Raw genomic sequence first — 16,595 nt, 5'->3', positions numbered from 1 at the left:
CAAAACCTTATTTTAAAGCACCTCTTTTTTGTTTAAAGGACACTAATACATTTACATGGCTGAAAGTCAAAATGACATGAAAAGAAGCACACCGCGAAGTCTCGCCTCTCCCTCTGGCCCTAGCCCACCTGGTTCCCCCTCACTCCAACAAGTAATCACTTATTAATCCCTTATCAGTTTGTTTATTCTTCTGGTGTTTCTTTGTACAAAATTAAATATGAGTATACATCCTTTCCTCCCCTTTTAGAAAAATAAAGAAGAATGCTATCTATGTTGTTCTGAACTTTGGCCTCTTCACTTCCAGGCAAATCCTGGAAATGTCTCCATGTTAACAGAGAAAATTTCCTTTTTTAACAGTCGCACATTTCATTGTGTGGATATACTGTAGTTTAACCAACCAGTGCCAGGTAATGAAAATGTGAGTGGGTTCCAGTCTTTTGCTGTTACAAACGACGACTCGATGAACAGCCCTGAGCACAGGTCATTTCTGCACGTGTGCAGTGCAGGTGCATCCGTAGGACAAGCTCATGGGAACACTGGGCAAAAGGCAGACACAACAGTACTTCCAGCTGATCTCATTAGATTCCTCTCCTTCGGGATTGTACCATGTAGCACTGCAATCAGCAATAGACAAGAGTATTTCCCCGTGGCCTTCCAGCAGAGTATATTAGCAGATGTTTTTGCCAACCTCAACAGGTGAGAAAACACGATTTTTGCCAACCTCAACAGGTGAGAAATGGGTGTAATTAGCATTTCTCTTTCATCAAACAGTTATGACTTTTGCCCATTTTCTACTGGGTTTGTGGGTCTTTTCCTTCTCAGTCTCCAAGTATGCAAAATGAGTATCTATTCTTGAATGTTTTTAAAAAGGTTCTATTAAATGCTATAAAGGATAAGAAAATGCATTAGCATGTCTTCTTTCATTGTCAGACATTTGCACTAACATATCTGAAACTTAAACATTTTAAAGATATATATTTGAAAATTTTCTCAGTGGATCAAAAAGAATTCCAAAGAAGCACCTATTACATGTATCTTAATTTTAACTCTGATTGCAATCCAAAATCAGATTTGTCTGATTTCCTTCTAGTACCCCACACTGTCCCCTGTAACCAATGTGGGAACCATGGCTAACCCCAATTAGCTGCCTAGTCTGAGCTGTACACCAGCAATTAACAGGAAAACAAACACCTATTTATCTGACTTTATCACCAGACTAATTTCATTTAAAATTCTTGACCACAAATCCCAAATGGGCAATGCTTGCTACCATAGGACCCTACAACACTTATCTGGCACGTTGTCTCTCAAAGACTTTCTCAAATTGCCTACCCGCCACCCTAGCCCACTCTCTGCTGGTAAACCGACCTCACCTCCATTAAGAAAATGAAAGCAACCAGGCAGGACCACAATTCACCCAGTAGCTGAAACCAAAAATTTTGGATTCATCCTTGATGTTGAGCTTTTCCTTGCTTACCATATCCAAGCCATCTTCAAGTTCTGCCAATCCTACCTCCAAAACATATGCCCCCCCCATTTCTATCTTCACTGTTATTATTCTGATCCACTCCGCCATACACCCTGGAAGAGATCGTCACAAAAACCTTACTGGTCTCCCCGCTTCCACTCTCGAATCACCTCTAGCCCCCATCCATTTTTCACAGCATCTAAGGTCATTCTTTTAAAACATACAAATGAGACCATATTGCATTGGATTAATATCGATGTCAACTGATCCTCAAGTGGGTCTATAAATTCTATGCAATTGCCAAGTTGATTTTAACGTTTACATGGAGATACAAAAGACCTGGAACAGCCAAAGATTTCTGAAGCCCGTGGCAGGAGCCTCTGGCCTCCAGCATCGCCTCTTTCTGACGCGCAAACACTATCATCTTCTGCGTGCCAGGAAAAGGGCTGGGAACCGCTGTATTACAGAGAAGCATACCTTTTAGGCCAATCACTTTAAATCATTATAAAAAGTGAAGAAAAGTACTGTGGGTTGTTTTTTAAGGAAGAGAAATACAAAGACATTAGGTGAATTTAAAGATATAATTAGACATCTGTGCTTATGTTTAACTTACACATCGGAAAAACAAAAGAAGGCATCAACTCTGAGAGTCTATTTAAGGAAAAATTATTTTAATTAGCAAAACTTCCACTGCTAAAACTAGGTACAAAATTAAATTCTCAAGTTAAATGGGCAGGGAGACAAAGTCACAGTGCTTTGTTTTGTTTTAATCTTTAGACTGTCAGCAATATAAATAATTGAAAAACAAAACCCAACTACTAAAAGATAACAAAATCATGTTAATAGGTTATAACATGGAGCCCCGTGAAAAGAAACAAATTAAAAGAAAAGAAAACCCCAGGGATGAAAATTTCTTCTACCACTGAAGAAGCCTTCACTTGATGACACGTTTTTTTGGTAACAGGGACTGGGGGCTGGGCAGGCAGCTCAGGAAGAGACCAGCGTGCCTTCTGCCCCAGCGGGCCGGCTTCCACACAGCCCACGCAGCTGCCCGTGCTGAGAACACACACTCAGCTCTGCAAATGTGGGGTGCCTGGCCAATACCAGCCATCCAAACCAGAGAAACCTAGTATCAAGTCCAAGTTCAGGCCATAAAATTCCGGTCTTATGATCTGTCCAAGGGGGAAAAGAATTTTAAAACCACCTTATCTTGCTGGATTTTAGGCAGTGGACACTGAACCTCTCTGTGATTGTTTCCACATAACATTTCCACAACTTTTAATGTTCTGATACATATTTTTGAATTTTCATTCATGCTGTTACCCATACAGGTAATAAATGGCTCATAAAAATGTACTTACTAGGGCAATAAAAGCATACCTAAGCACACATCAATGAAAGCTTAAAGGCTTCTACAACCTTCTACAACTTAAAGGCTTATACAAAATCACCTAAAAAATAACAAGCCTCTGCGGCTGAGGCCTATCACGCTTTAACGCCCGAATCTCTGAGGCACAAGAACAATGTGTACTACTCATGCGGCAGATCAACCGGAGCGCGCAGTGTCAGCAACGTCGTGTGTACCCATGCTCCCGAGTGTGACCAGCTGTGTGGGAGTAAAGAGAACGGAGAAGGAGTGCAATTAGCACTGTCTGTCCTTCTGGCAAGGCAACCCAAGATGCAGCACCTAGACCAGGCATTCTAGAGAGAAACACAGGTTCTATCAACAACGATGCCAAGACAAGAAATGGAAACCGGCCTATCTCGGGGAAACCGGAACAAGTGGTCATTCTAGGTCTAACTGATATTTTGAACAACTCCATTAAAATGCTCTGAATAAAGGAAACAATGGTGCCCAATACAAAATTTCTGATGTAACTCACATTACAATGGGGAAAAACCTGGGCTAAGATTTATTGGTTTCAACTCTACTCACTGAAAGAGTTAAAATAAGTCACACTAGCCCTCTGGGCCTCCATTTCCCTACCTGTGACATGAAGCTACCATATTTAGTGACTTCCTGAGGTACCTTCTAACTTGAAAATGTTTTTATTTTATTCTCACGTGCCTTTTTCCCAGGTTCTAAGTTAGGTCTCTGAGGAGCCTTCGTAACATCTGTTCCTCTGATTTAAAATCAAAAGTAGTGGAATTCCAGCCAAGATGGAGGCACAGGCAGAAACATTTCGCTTCCCCACACAACCAAAAGAAGGATAACAAACAATTTAAAAACAATAAATAACCAGAACTGCCAGATAATCAAACTGAATGGAACTCCGACAACCAAGGAGATAAAGAAACATTCATCCGGACCAATGGGAGGGGCGGAGAGGACCTGCTGGAAGGCAGTGGACTGCACAGGTGAGGCAGGAGCTGGCTGACTGGGAAACTAAAGACTCAAGACCTCTCACTGTAAAATCCTGTGGGGGTTGCAAAGGCAGGAGAAGCTCCCAGTCTCACAGAAGAGTTCCCTGGAAAGGGGGGCTAAAGCGGAGTGAGCAAGCAGTACTGCTCCCCCTCAGACCCCTCCCTCACAAACAGCGCCACAACACAGCAGAGAGGGTTGCCTCACCCAGGTGAATACCTAAGGCTCTGCCCCTTACAACATACCAGGTGCACTGAGACAAAGAAATAGGGCCCAAAGGAAAGAACAGAGCAAAACTCCAGAAAAAGAGCTAAGCAACAGGGAGATAGACAACCTATCTGATGCAGAGTTCAAAACACACACAGGAATCAACCAAAGAATGCATAAATAAGCAGAACAACAAATCTCTCTCTCTCTCTCTCCATCCTCTACCCACTAAAATCAATAAATAAAAACTTAAAAAATAAAATTAAACAAAAAGGGAAAACACAGTTTATAAAATTCAACCATAAACAAGCATTACCATGTCATGCCAATCAAACTCTCAACACTAGTCTTCGTACCCGAACCTCGGGTGACAATCAGACATGGCTACAAGCCACAACATAAAGATTAGCATTTGGAAAGTAAGGACCCTGGATGGAACTTTCGAATTCTATAAGCACTTTAGATACACAAGTAATAATCCACTATGGAATTCTAAAACTCTTTCCTGATAAAGAAAATTGAAGGGCTCAAAGTAATTGTACAGAGGATCTTTACTTCATGGCAGTCCATGAACTTAGCAAAACCAAATATATTTGCCACCTAGGATTGACTCAGAATGTTGAAAAATGAAGAATTATAAAACAACAACCAAAAGCTATCATAAGGATCATTAGATTACCCAACAGAAAGCATAAAAAAGCTCCAAAGTTGCCAACATGAGCTGCCTGAGAGTAAAAGAAAACATTATTTAACAGCAAATATTCTTTGGCAACTTTGCTTTAGTCTTTTTGGAGAAAAGACTAAACTCTTTGTACTTTCACGTTGTTCTTGGAGGATCACTATTCAAATTGCTTTTGCAAGTCTACACTCACTAATAAGAACACGCTGGCTGACGAGAATGAGGAATACTGTGCAATAAATTGTCTCCTAGGATGAAATGTAAAGGCTGTGTCACAACCTCTGAGGTGAAATCATTCTATAAAACAGTAAAAATATTAGCACAAAAAAAGCAATACTGATTTAAGAAATAAGACAACAGGGAGAAAAACAGAACTCTTTTCTCATGCTGTATTTTTGGATTAAATTTTAGTATGTGTAAGATAATGCATTTTATAGAATGCATTAAAACAGGGTTTATTAATTAATCTATGTAACTAAATGTAACATCTAATATTAAATAAAAGAATACTTAATAACTAAATTTACTACAATCCAGAAATAGTGTCCAATGTGCCACTTAAGAAAATAGCATTTTGATGACTTTGGTTTTCCAATATTCAACACATCCTTTAAATATTTTCACACCACGTCCCTCTTTATTATAATGTAATGTGCTTTTTAAAAAAATAAACTTATTTTAGAATAAAATAAAAACACAGGAAAATGGCAAAGATAGTAGAGAAAGTTCCCAATGCCCCACACCTACTTACTTACACTAACATCCCACATCAGATTAATGTCCGATACATTAATTACAACCAATAAAGCAACAGTAATATATTAACTAAATGTCACACTTTATTTGCACTTCTTCAGTCTTCACTTACTGTCCTTTTTTGCCCCAGGATCCCATCAAGGATACATTGCATTTAGTTGTCACATTTCCTCAGGCCCCTCTAGACGTGAGAGTTTCTCAGACACTCCTTGTTTTGACGACCCTGATGGCTTCTACAAGTGCTAGTCAGGCATTTTGGAGAGTGGCCCTCACAGAGTCCAATGTGTTCTCACCACTGGACGGAGGTCACCACGTTCGGGGGAGGAAGAGCAGAGGTGAGGTAACTCCCACTGCCGAGCATCAGGAAAGCACGCCATCCACCCCGCACTGCTGTTACCTCCTGGCTGAGGCAGTGGCTGTCAGTCAGGTTTTTGTTTTCTCTTCTTCTTCACTGCTTTCCCTTTCCCCCTCCTCTGTCTGTCTCTACTTTTTCTAGCACTTCTTGCTTCCTGCCCCAGCCATGAAATCAGCCACTTCTCCGAGAAGCACAGGTTCCTGATACTGGAGAATGCCGTCAGAAACCAAGGTCAGTGCACTAGGTGTGTTGGTGCAACTGTGGTGCCCTTGCTGCTTGGCCATGGCAGCTCAGAGCGAGGAAACACATGTATGCATCCTGGCTAGCTTATTATGTGCACAGATCTATCAGTATTTCTGTTTGTAGCCACCTCAATCTATATTAAGCCAAGCATCAGTTCATATGAAGGTCTCCAGTTCGAATCTAGTAACAGATGAATGCTTTCTGCCTTACTTTGCCTGCAATCTCCCACTCCAGCAGCGAGAAACTGACTCTCATTTGCCAGCAAGGGCACATCACGAACATGACAGAAAAAATCATGCTAAGCTGCAGATGTATAGGAATAGAGAAAAGTCATCCAAAATAAGTCCATGAGAACTTCAGCAAATACATATTAGAGGAATATTTAAGGTCCATACATCAGTACAAACCAAACAGTACAGATAAGTACACTTCAAAATACTCCTTTCTAATTTCTTGCATAAAGAAGCAATTCTTCGTAAAAAAAATTTTTAAAATAATTATCATTAGATGTGCCAAATAGAAGGCTGGCTTTTTTCCCCCCTGGAAAAATAATGTCCAAGGAGGGTCAAAAGTCACACACACTGGGAACTATTAATAAAGTCCTTCTCTAAGGAGGTCTGGTCTGAAAAAAGACCAGCAGGCATTTTCTGCCGCCCAGCAGAGCATCTCCAGAAGCAGGGAGTGTGTCCACACGCACCACTCGGCCCATTAACAGTGCTCTAATCTCTGTTAAGGAGACACAAAGCAGGGCAATAAAAACACACACCTGGCAATCAAAGAACTATAGGTAGTTCTCTGCTTGTGATTTTCTGCCTAAGGCCAAGACATTGTTATTTGGTAAGTTGATAAACTTTGGTTTGATGAGGAATTATTTTGCACTTTGGTTTATTATCACAAAAGATGAAAAAGTAAACTGTTCCTCAGCAAAAACCACACTTTCTTCCATCAGTTTGTAGAACTGTTTTCGACTCAGAGCTCTCTGGATACTCTGTCCCCTTCTCCCCTCACCCCACCCCCAACATCTGCTTGCCCATCACTTCTTCAACAGCCCCTTATCTTTTCCCTTCCTGGAAGCAACAGGCCAGCCTGCTTAGCCAGCAGGTGCACAGAGGAGCCGAGAGTTCTGGAACACCTGCAAACATTCCTTTGTTCTCTTGGGTGAGAGAGACAGTCAAAAACCTACAGCACTCCATCTATGTTAATAAAGCATATGGAAAACCCAACCATTTTCCTGTCTTCAGTTGGAATCGCTGCCTTGGCAGATCCCTTTGGTACCCTATCCCAATGCCCTTGCCCTTGGCACCACAGTGTATCAGGCTTCACTTCCAACTGCAGTGCCTTTGTCTGAGGTGTCCTCTTGCTGCTCGAGTCTGCTCTGTTGCCAGCATAGGAGGCTGGAAGCAACAGATAGCAGCCCCCAACCAAATGGCTGGTCCCTTTGCCCCATGACCATTGGGTGGAATAATTCAGGCAAGTGTTTTAAACCAGCTCCCAATTCCCAGATGAATTAAACTCCAGTTGCTCAAAGTGACATCTGATTTGAAAACATGCCCCTGTGAATGCTGTCTTCTCTTTCCTACCTCACTTCCCCACTCCCTGACATGGTCTCTTCACCTTCCAAATTAACCACTTCCACTCAAATTCTTGACTCGGGGTCTTACCTTGGGAGCCTAAGGAAACCAATCCATTTCAAGAACTGCATATTTCTACTCTTTCAAAAATGTTAAGAGCAAGCCAGCTTGGCCATAGCATCACTATCAGTCAGGAGAATGAACTTGGGCCCTGAGGTTCAAAACAGAACTAGACCTGGGTTCCAAACATCGCCACATTCCATGCAACTTATTTCACTGCTTTGACCTTTTGTTTCCACCTTTCTAAAATGGGTTTGCCTGTGGACTGACCAACATAACCCATGTAACACCCTCAGCACCCTCAACAGCATGTGTAGAAAACACACACCATCCTGCCTGCAATAATAAGACTTTACCATCCACCGTTTCATCAATATAACTACCAATCACAACAGACTATTGTCCAGAAAGATAACCGTAAAGTCAGAAACTTCCTACCAGACCCATCGGATTTTCAGGAGAAAGCATCAAAGACACATCCACAGACTTTGAGCCCCTCAACTCAAAATCCCTGTCTCACAGCGGCCACTGATTCTGAACTACAAGGCTTATCCAATCCTAACCAAGACCAGCACTGAAAGACCTGTCAAACCAAACTTCAAAATCTCAATACGCATCTCAACTTTGCTCTTTTGGCTCTAAGAGGCTACCTTGATGATAAAGGTAGTGTTTCCCATCTTCTCAGTAAGCTATGCATTCAGCTTGATCTTATCAGCAGGCTGGTGGTACCAGGGCTCGTTATTCCTTAGGTGAATGTAACCATGGCACCTTTTCCCTTAAGATTTCCCCATCATTCTTCCATTTCCTCAGAATTTCAGAAAGGCTAGAATTTAACTACTTAAATTTCCCAACAAATGGTAATAATGATTTCTTCACATTTTTGTCTTGTGCTCTCTTGCTCTTAAGAATTCTGGAGAGAGAGAACATCCAAAGCTGCTAAAAGTGAAGAAAAAGTTGTACCAAAACATATTAAACTCATGGCCCATGGTTAGCCTTTCTGTCCGAGAACCCCACGCTCTGTGCCTGTGCTTCTACTGGACTTCCTACACAGAGTTGGGGCTGCGAACTCAGCAGGCCAGGAACAGTGAAAAGTTAAAATGTATTCATTCACACCTTATCGGACTCGGGTTCCTTTATGACCAACTCCTGGCATCTACGAGAAGGTCCGCGGTTACCAAGCAGTGGGATTGTCTGGGCTCTGTGAACGCCGACACCGCAGTCCCCGCTGCACAAGCCCATGTGCCCTCACACCACAGCAGGACAACCACACTGGGCGAGGCCTGAACTGACCGAAATAAATAAAACCATATTCACCACGTCATGCACACCTGTGGTTACCACTTCTTTTGGTCAACAAATCATAAATATAAATCTTTCTTTTATAGAATCTCCCAGTATAAAGAAATTCCTTTGATTATGAACAAGGACTCTTTTCAAAATTTTTAAAATTTGAATAATGTCGAATCTACAAGAAATGACTCATTATCATTCCCCGAGATTTTCCAATTGTTCACATCCTGTCACATTTGTTTTATTGTTCTTCTGTACATATGTGTGCACACATACATACAGAGAGCACATGTTCATACACATTACATTTTTAACCCCTGAGGGTGAGTTGCAGCCATCATGCCCCATTAGCCCTGCAGTGTGCACTTAAGAATAGGTACACTCATTCATATGACCGCGATAAAATTATCAAAATCAGGAAATTGAACACTGATATATTATCTACTCTATAGAGCTTATTCAAGTTTCCCCAGTAATGCCAAAAAAAAAATGTCTCTTTTTAACTTGTTTTGCCTAGAACTAAAAAGAACAAGTTGTTGTTGTTTTTTTAAATAATGATCTAATGGTTCTTCCAAAGAAAAGCATGACTACCACTCATCTCTGCATGAAGATAAAGCTTCCCCTCTGGGGTCATAATCAAAAGTATCTTTTCCTGTAACTCAGCACACAATAAAAATGCAATTTTTTCTGCCTGCCAAAAGTTGAGGAACAAAAGCTCTCTCTTCTTGATTAAGGAGAACAATAAGTTAATTTACAGAAATTTGGACAAGTCTCTCGAACTCCTGGAAATCATCTAGCAAGAAATGCTATAAAAATCTAAAATTCCTATCAATTTGTTTATCCTTTGTCTTAAAATTAGTAATTCAAACTCTAAAAGAAAAAAGTTCAGAATCAAGTTAGCATCAAAACAGCTTCATCCTAACAATTATTTAAATTTTATGTACCCTCTACTGGATCTTAAAATAAGATTACTCTTAGTTGTCAGTCTGCCACATTATGTGGACTCTATTACTGCCTTAACACAAAGAAAACCAACATCTTTATTCAATAATAGTAAAATCTATTTTCTGTATTACTGCATGACTGCAGGAACCAAAAAGAAAAACAAACCCAAAACTCACAATCTATCTGTACTCACATTAGACCTGTAAGGACTGCTATTTCTGCATGACATTTCTCAGAGACAAAAGGCATAAAAAATTATAAACATTGTGACCCCTCTGTTTAAAAAATGTTCATTTATCTATGTATCTATCTACTTACCTACCTACTTATCCTTCTGTCTTTAGAAGAATGTACATATGAAAGTGTTAACTGAAGTTACTTCTGGCTGATAAAATAACAAAATTTTATTTTTTTGCTTGTCTAAATTTTCTATTTTTCACAATAAGCATGTACAACATCTAAATTTACAAGTACTTTCTTTTGAAAATTTAGAGTTTTACAATAAAACCAACAAAACTTTTTTCATTAAAAAAACTTTTAGAAAAATTTTATAAGACAAAGGGATAAACATAGATATATTTAAATATACAAGGAATAAATATAATTTTAGAAGGTCGATTTGTGATCTGCAATGGACAAATGGTAGAAGAACACAGATAATTTATCAACTATTACACTTGTCAAAAACAATAGGATTATAGAATTTTAGAGTTGGAAAAGATCTCAACAAAGCCGCTAAGTGCAGTGCCCCATCCGTCTTCCATTGCATGCCTAAATATTATGGAAAATAAGTTGGACCAGATAAATAAAGACAACTTATCACTGATTCTACTACAAGCATTTGGTTGTGAAGAGTCCCTTTTCACTTTGAATTCTCTTTCTGATTTCTATGTTAATTACCCTAATCAAGTGGGTATCTCTTTGAACTGTTTAGTTTTAAAGCACAGGCGGCAAACACAAGGCCCAAGGGCCCCCAGCTTCTTCATCTGGCCTGTCACCTCGTTTCTAGTTTCTACCTGGTGGCAGCAGTGAGCTCTCACTTAACTGTTAAGAGTATTTACGTTATACACTCCCCAAATAACATTTGGCCCTTTGAAGGCAACCACTAGGCTGATGTGGCCCCCAGTGAAAATGAGTCTGACACCCCCATTTCAGAGTCACTAAATAACACTGGCACTGACCAATGGGTTGCTACACTTTGGAACAGTTTTATGCCAGGTGAGCACCAACCAGTACTATAACCTGCTTTTTGAATTTTTTAAATTTATTTTTTCCCCACCACTTACCCCCAGGCCAGCCATCCTACTTTTTGAATTTTTAACAAGGAGGTGAAATTACATTTGAAGTGAATCAGGGACCTTATTCATATTCAGATACTGCATTTCAAAAATCTAAAACAGCAATGATGGCAAAATGAACCTTTATTTTATGTCATTAACAGAGAAAAAATGGAGGTCAATTTAATGATGATATAATACTTCCTTTTTACTAAAAATTTTTAATTTTACATTAATGTGCAGAAGGTTCTTTTACACATCCTTAGATACAGTTTTTTAGCTTATACCACTGTTGTACGTATATAGAAAACAACTAAAATAAATTGGTTATATTCCTAAAACATCTTAATATTCAGAGCCCAGCTCTCCATCACATTTTGCATCAGTATCTATAATGTCTGAGTTTTCTTTTCTTTTTTGCTTTCATCTTTTTATTGACAGTATAGCCTGAGCTAGAGGAAGGATTTGCTGCATAATGTCTGAGTTTTCCCTCCCAACACCATCGTCTGCAGCACTTAGGAGGACTGGCCCTCAATCACTGTCTCCAGAAATCTCATCTAAGGTAATGGCACGTCTGGAAACTGAATTCATAATTTTTTACTGCTTTCCTCAATCGCACTGCATGTGACTGGAATGTAAACAGCTCTTGTTCAAAGACTGTAAGAAGTGTCTGACAAAATGGTGTGTGACACCCTAACAACAGTCCTTTGCAACAGGTGAATCAGTCATGCTGCTATTACTTTGAAACTTCTCCCATCTATTCCATTTCTCCTGCCTTTAGTCAATCATGTAACAGCAATCCTGTGCACACAGCTCATTAGCAAAATGTAATGTGTCTTCAGATACTTGTGGGTATCTTCTTTTTTATAAATCATTTGATTGTTTTGCAAGAAATAAGAAATTGTGGTCACCATGATGAATACCACCTTGATAACATCAAACTTAGGTCCTACTGCACTTCTCTTTACACTGTGACTTTTTAATACATAATAACGTCTTTGTTTCATTATTTTCTTGAAGATGCTTTAAATGACAAACTAATGTATTGTGCTAAGAATACCTGCAACTCAGAGGAAGTGATGACAGCCTAGAAAGCCAGGACACTCACACACAGGCAAATACATCACGATGACCTGGCTAGTGACTAGCAACCACATGACACACTGATTACCGTTGTGATTAGTTGTCTTATTGATTAGAAGACACATCACCATGTCAAACATTAAAATGTGGAACAAAAACCATAAATATTACAATCAAAAACTCATCTCATAAAGGTCTTGTAACAAGCCTTTGCAGGAGAATTTTAAATTTTCAATTCATAAGGTCTCTGATGAATAATAATAAAAATGGCAAAGCTAGTCAAGTAACTATAATACAGGCTAAGATTTGATTTAGATAAACTGCTTTGGAATTCAGAGGAAGGTGAAATTACTTCCTAGTTAGCAGGAAGAATGAGAGAAGACAGAGACCAGAGGAAGGGCTGAGGGAAAGGGGCCAACCAAAAGTAAATTTAAGAGATGGTTACACTGATGGAGCAATGTCTTGCAGGAGATGGACAACTCATTCTTAAGAACCAATATGTCTTTATCTCATTACTGACAAGAAAGAAGAATCATTAGAGATGTCTTAAGAATTATGTCTTTCTCTTACAATTAACAGGAATGAAGAGGTAAAAAATTTCAAGAAACCTTAGGCTGAAAAGACAGACCTGGAGACAGAGCAGATCACTTGGACTTGGTGAACCAGGATGGGAGACAAGGCGTCCACTGAAAGTGAGGAAACAGACATAAGCAAGGGGTTTGGAATAGGTGCCACGGGGAACATAAGGAGTAAGTCAGAAGACTCCACCTCAGTAATGAGCGCCCAACTGGGCCAAATCAAGTGAATTTTGAATGGAACTCATCAAACCAGGCTCACAACTTTCTCTACCAAATTTCAGAACAGAAGTAGGAAAAAAGATAAATTTTGAGATTTACTCTGAAAATTAGAATGAGGGAATTGAAGGCTGTAAAAGCATTTCTGAAATGTCCAGCCACAGAATCCCAAATTTTGCAGCATTACTGAAGAAAATTTAATGGATTTGATCTTTATAAAATAGATTAATTATCATATATTTATCAAAGACCCTCCCGCCTATTACCTCATTTCACCTTCCTAATAGACCTGAGATATTTTATAGGGAAAAAGACTTCGAAAGACTCAGATAGCCCGGCAGTTCCTGAACAAAGTCATTCAACAGTAAATCTACTACTTTTCCTGCTACACCAGCTCTGCTTCCTGCCGCATGGTTACCCTTTGACAGCTTGAATCAGTTGCCAAGTGGTCTGTCCTGGTATCAAACCAAATGCTAGTGAAGGCTCACTTCACTCCCACTCTCCCTTCAGCCCAGTTTCTAGGTCGTATCTTAGGAAGAGACTCTACCTTTTAAACTTAAATATCTTAAACCAACAACATGACAGGAAAATGAAAAGGGGAGTATAAAAAAGAGTACTAATAAAATAATAATTTAAAAGATTAACATATTGAATCTTTACAATGTGTCTAGAACTTATTCACAATTTAGATGAGTAGCAGGCACTGCACCTTCTCAAGGCAAACCTGGCGAAACCTCTGATGTGGTCTCTACAGCCAAGTTCCCAAAGTGCACAAGCAAATCCAGTGACTTTTTTCCTTGTTAAAACTGCAATTAGACACACCCCAAATGCCCATCAACTAATAAATGAATACATAAAAAATACATCCCTACAATAGAATTATATTCCATGATAAAAAAAGGAATACAGTCCTGAAATATGACACAACATGGATGAACCTTGAAAACATTATGCTAAGTCAAAGAAGTTAGCTGTGAAAGACCACGTATTATGTGATTCTATTCATAAGAAATGTTTAGAATAGACAAACTTAACTCTGCATCTGATAGATTGCTTATCGCCATTCATTTAGCTCTTTTTCTGGAGTTTTGACCTGTCTGTTCACTTGGCCCGTGTTTCTTTGTCTCCTCCTTTTGGCAGCCTCCCTGTGTTTGTTTCTCTTAGGTAGAGGTGCTATGACTCCCTGTCTTGGTAGTGTGGCCTAATGTACTGGCTGTCCTGGAGGGTCCAGTCTCCCCTCTCATCACCCAAGCTGGGTACTCAAAGTACCAGCACCTTTTGTGTGGGCTGAGTACACCCTCCTCTTGTAGTTGAGCTTTGGTTGCTGTTGGCAGATTAATGGGAGGGATTTAGCCAGGCCAGTCAGCTCCAAGGACCGTGACCCCTTAACCACCAACCTCCACTGTCAGTGGAGAATCAGCTGTGCAGGGGCAGGGTGGTGGTGCTCCAACGTGGTATGTAGCTGTCCACTGGGTGCGCAGGCTCTGGGGTTTCCTGGGCGGTGCAGGCCAACACCAGACCCTACCTGTGTTTTGCTCTGGGGCACCCTGCCTGAGCTGTACAGCAATCTGAGATGGCTGCTCCTTGTGCTGGGCTTGGAGATTTCCCAGTGAAGCCAAGCTTTGAATCTAATCTGGCTGATGCTAGGGCTCACTGAAGCCAGCTGTTGCTTGATAGGATTTAGGAGCCAAGACCAGCTATTCTTATGGAAAAGTAGCTTGCAAGGACTTATAAGTTGGGTGGGACAGAGCCTCTGGGGATAGCCAAGGCAGGTCAAATAGTGTTAGCCAGGTTGATGGGGTCTCAGATATGGCCTCAGCTTCCTTACTCTGTGGGGGGAGGGTTTAGCAAAGGAGCAATGGTCTGTGCTCACGTTGATGCCAGACACTTCCGTTTCTACCTGTATGCCACTGGTACCTCTCCAGTTGCTACCCCAGTGATGGAGCTAAGAGGGAGTGAGTCTGAGTAGCTAAGTCTGTATGTGGGTTCTTTAAGAGGAATCGCTTGGAGTTCCAGCAGTTTCTTCCACCAACTCAATCCCCACTGGTTTTTGCAGACAGAAGTTGTGGGGACTTATCTTCCTGGCACGGGATCCTAGGCTGTGGGGCCTGGTGTGGGGCTGGGACTCTCATTCCTGAAATATCCCCCCCAAATTTTTATCATTGTGGGTGTAGGACCAGCCCATTCCATATCTGTGCCCCTCCTATCAGTCTGGATGGATGTGGTTTCTTTAATTCCATAGTTGTCAGACTTCCATTCAATATGATTTCATAGTTGTCAGACTTTCATTCAGCTTGATTTTTGACATTCCTGAGTGATGGTTTTTCTATGTTTTAGTTGTAATTTTGATGTGGTTGTGCAAAGAGACAAACCATATCTTCCTATGCTGCCATCTTGACAGGAAGTCCAGAATAGGCAGACTGAAGGAGATTAGTGATTGCTGGGGGCTGGCAGAGTTGGGAGGAAATGCGGAGCAAATGCTAATAGGCACGACATTTCTTTGGGGGCACATTCATTGTGATGAACATGATGGAAATGTTCTAAATTTGTGGTGATAGCTGTACAATTCTGTGAACGTATTAAAAACCACTGAATTGTATACTTAAATGACTGAATTGTATGGTATGTAAATTATATCTCATAAAGCTGTTTCTCTGCAATTAGTGGGTCACCTGGTCACGGGTGTATGGGTGTATAAATATACACGTGCATAACTAAGAAAAATGTGACAAAATGTAAAAGCTTATGTTAAAATTTTAAAAAGTGGTCTACTAATCCTCTTCAGTGATGTTAATAAGTCTGTCTGAGGCCAAGACCTACTATAAACTCCGCCTATTTCCCAACAGGTAAATATACAGGCTGCCCTGTGTTTCCCCTTTCACTTTCTTCCATTCCCACTCCAAGTTCATAAAAATGTCCCATTTCATGTCCCAAGCGTTCTGAAACATTCAAACATCCTGTGAATATGGTTAAAAAGTCTCTTACTCTCCTGACCTCTGGTATCCCTCCATTGTTACTTTGTATTCCTATAAGACTTGCATTTAAAGATAAATATGACCCACTGGACAGGCAGTCCTATCTAGAAAAGCTGTGTGGCATTACCACACTCCTGGAGAAAAACCACACTCCTAGGAAAGACTGAGGCTACCACATGCTTTTCCCTTACTCAACCCGTGTTTTTGATCTTGAAAAAATTAGGGGTGAGGTGAGAAGATCTTCCCTTCCTAATACTTGATTCTCCATAATTGGAAACTGTGTACCAGGACTCCTAAAAAAATTAGTCTTTGGTTATGCTCTCCTTATAAAAAATTTCTTTGTAACTTGATGATTCAAATTAGACATAATCTATCAATCTAGAGCACTATTTAAAATTTTGTAAATATAAAAACATTAAAAAATTTTAAATATCACAGGTAATGAAGAGAGAGTTTTACCACAGCATTAGGTATACAAGAATGCTAAGAAAAAGGTAGATATCCAAAAGAAATTGAAGAGTTCGGTCAAT

At 40.1% G+C, this 16,595-nt stretch overlaps 1 protein-coding gene across 3 annotated transcripts in view; it reads right to left on the bottom strand.

Moving 5' to 3' along the window:
• The window catches only part of RAD18 (RAD18 E3 ubiquitin protein ligase), a 120,807-nt gene that overhangs the window by 25,331 nt on the left and 78,881 nt on the right, over positions 1–16,595 (bottom strand). The gene's annotated exons all lie outside the window — the stretch shown is intronic.

The sequence above is a fragment of the Sturnira hondurensis genome, unplaced genomic scaffold (assembly GCF_014824575.4).
Source record: "Sturnira hondurensis isolate 20B ecotype Veracruz unplaced genomic scaffold, ASM1482457v3 Scaffold0008723, whole genome shotgun sequence".
NCBI classification, from domain to species: domain Eukaryota; kingdom Metazoa; phylum Chordata; class Mammalia; order Chiroptera; family Phyllostomidae; genus Sturnira; species Sturnira hondurensis.
The sequence above is the reverse complement of the archived record's forward strand: the minus strand, read 5'-3'. Positions and strand labels throughout refer to the sequence as shown.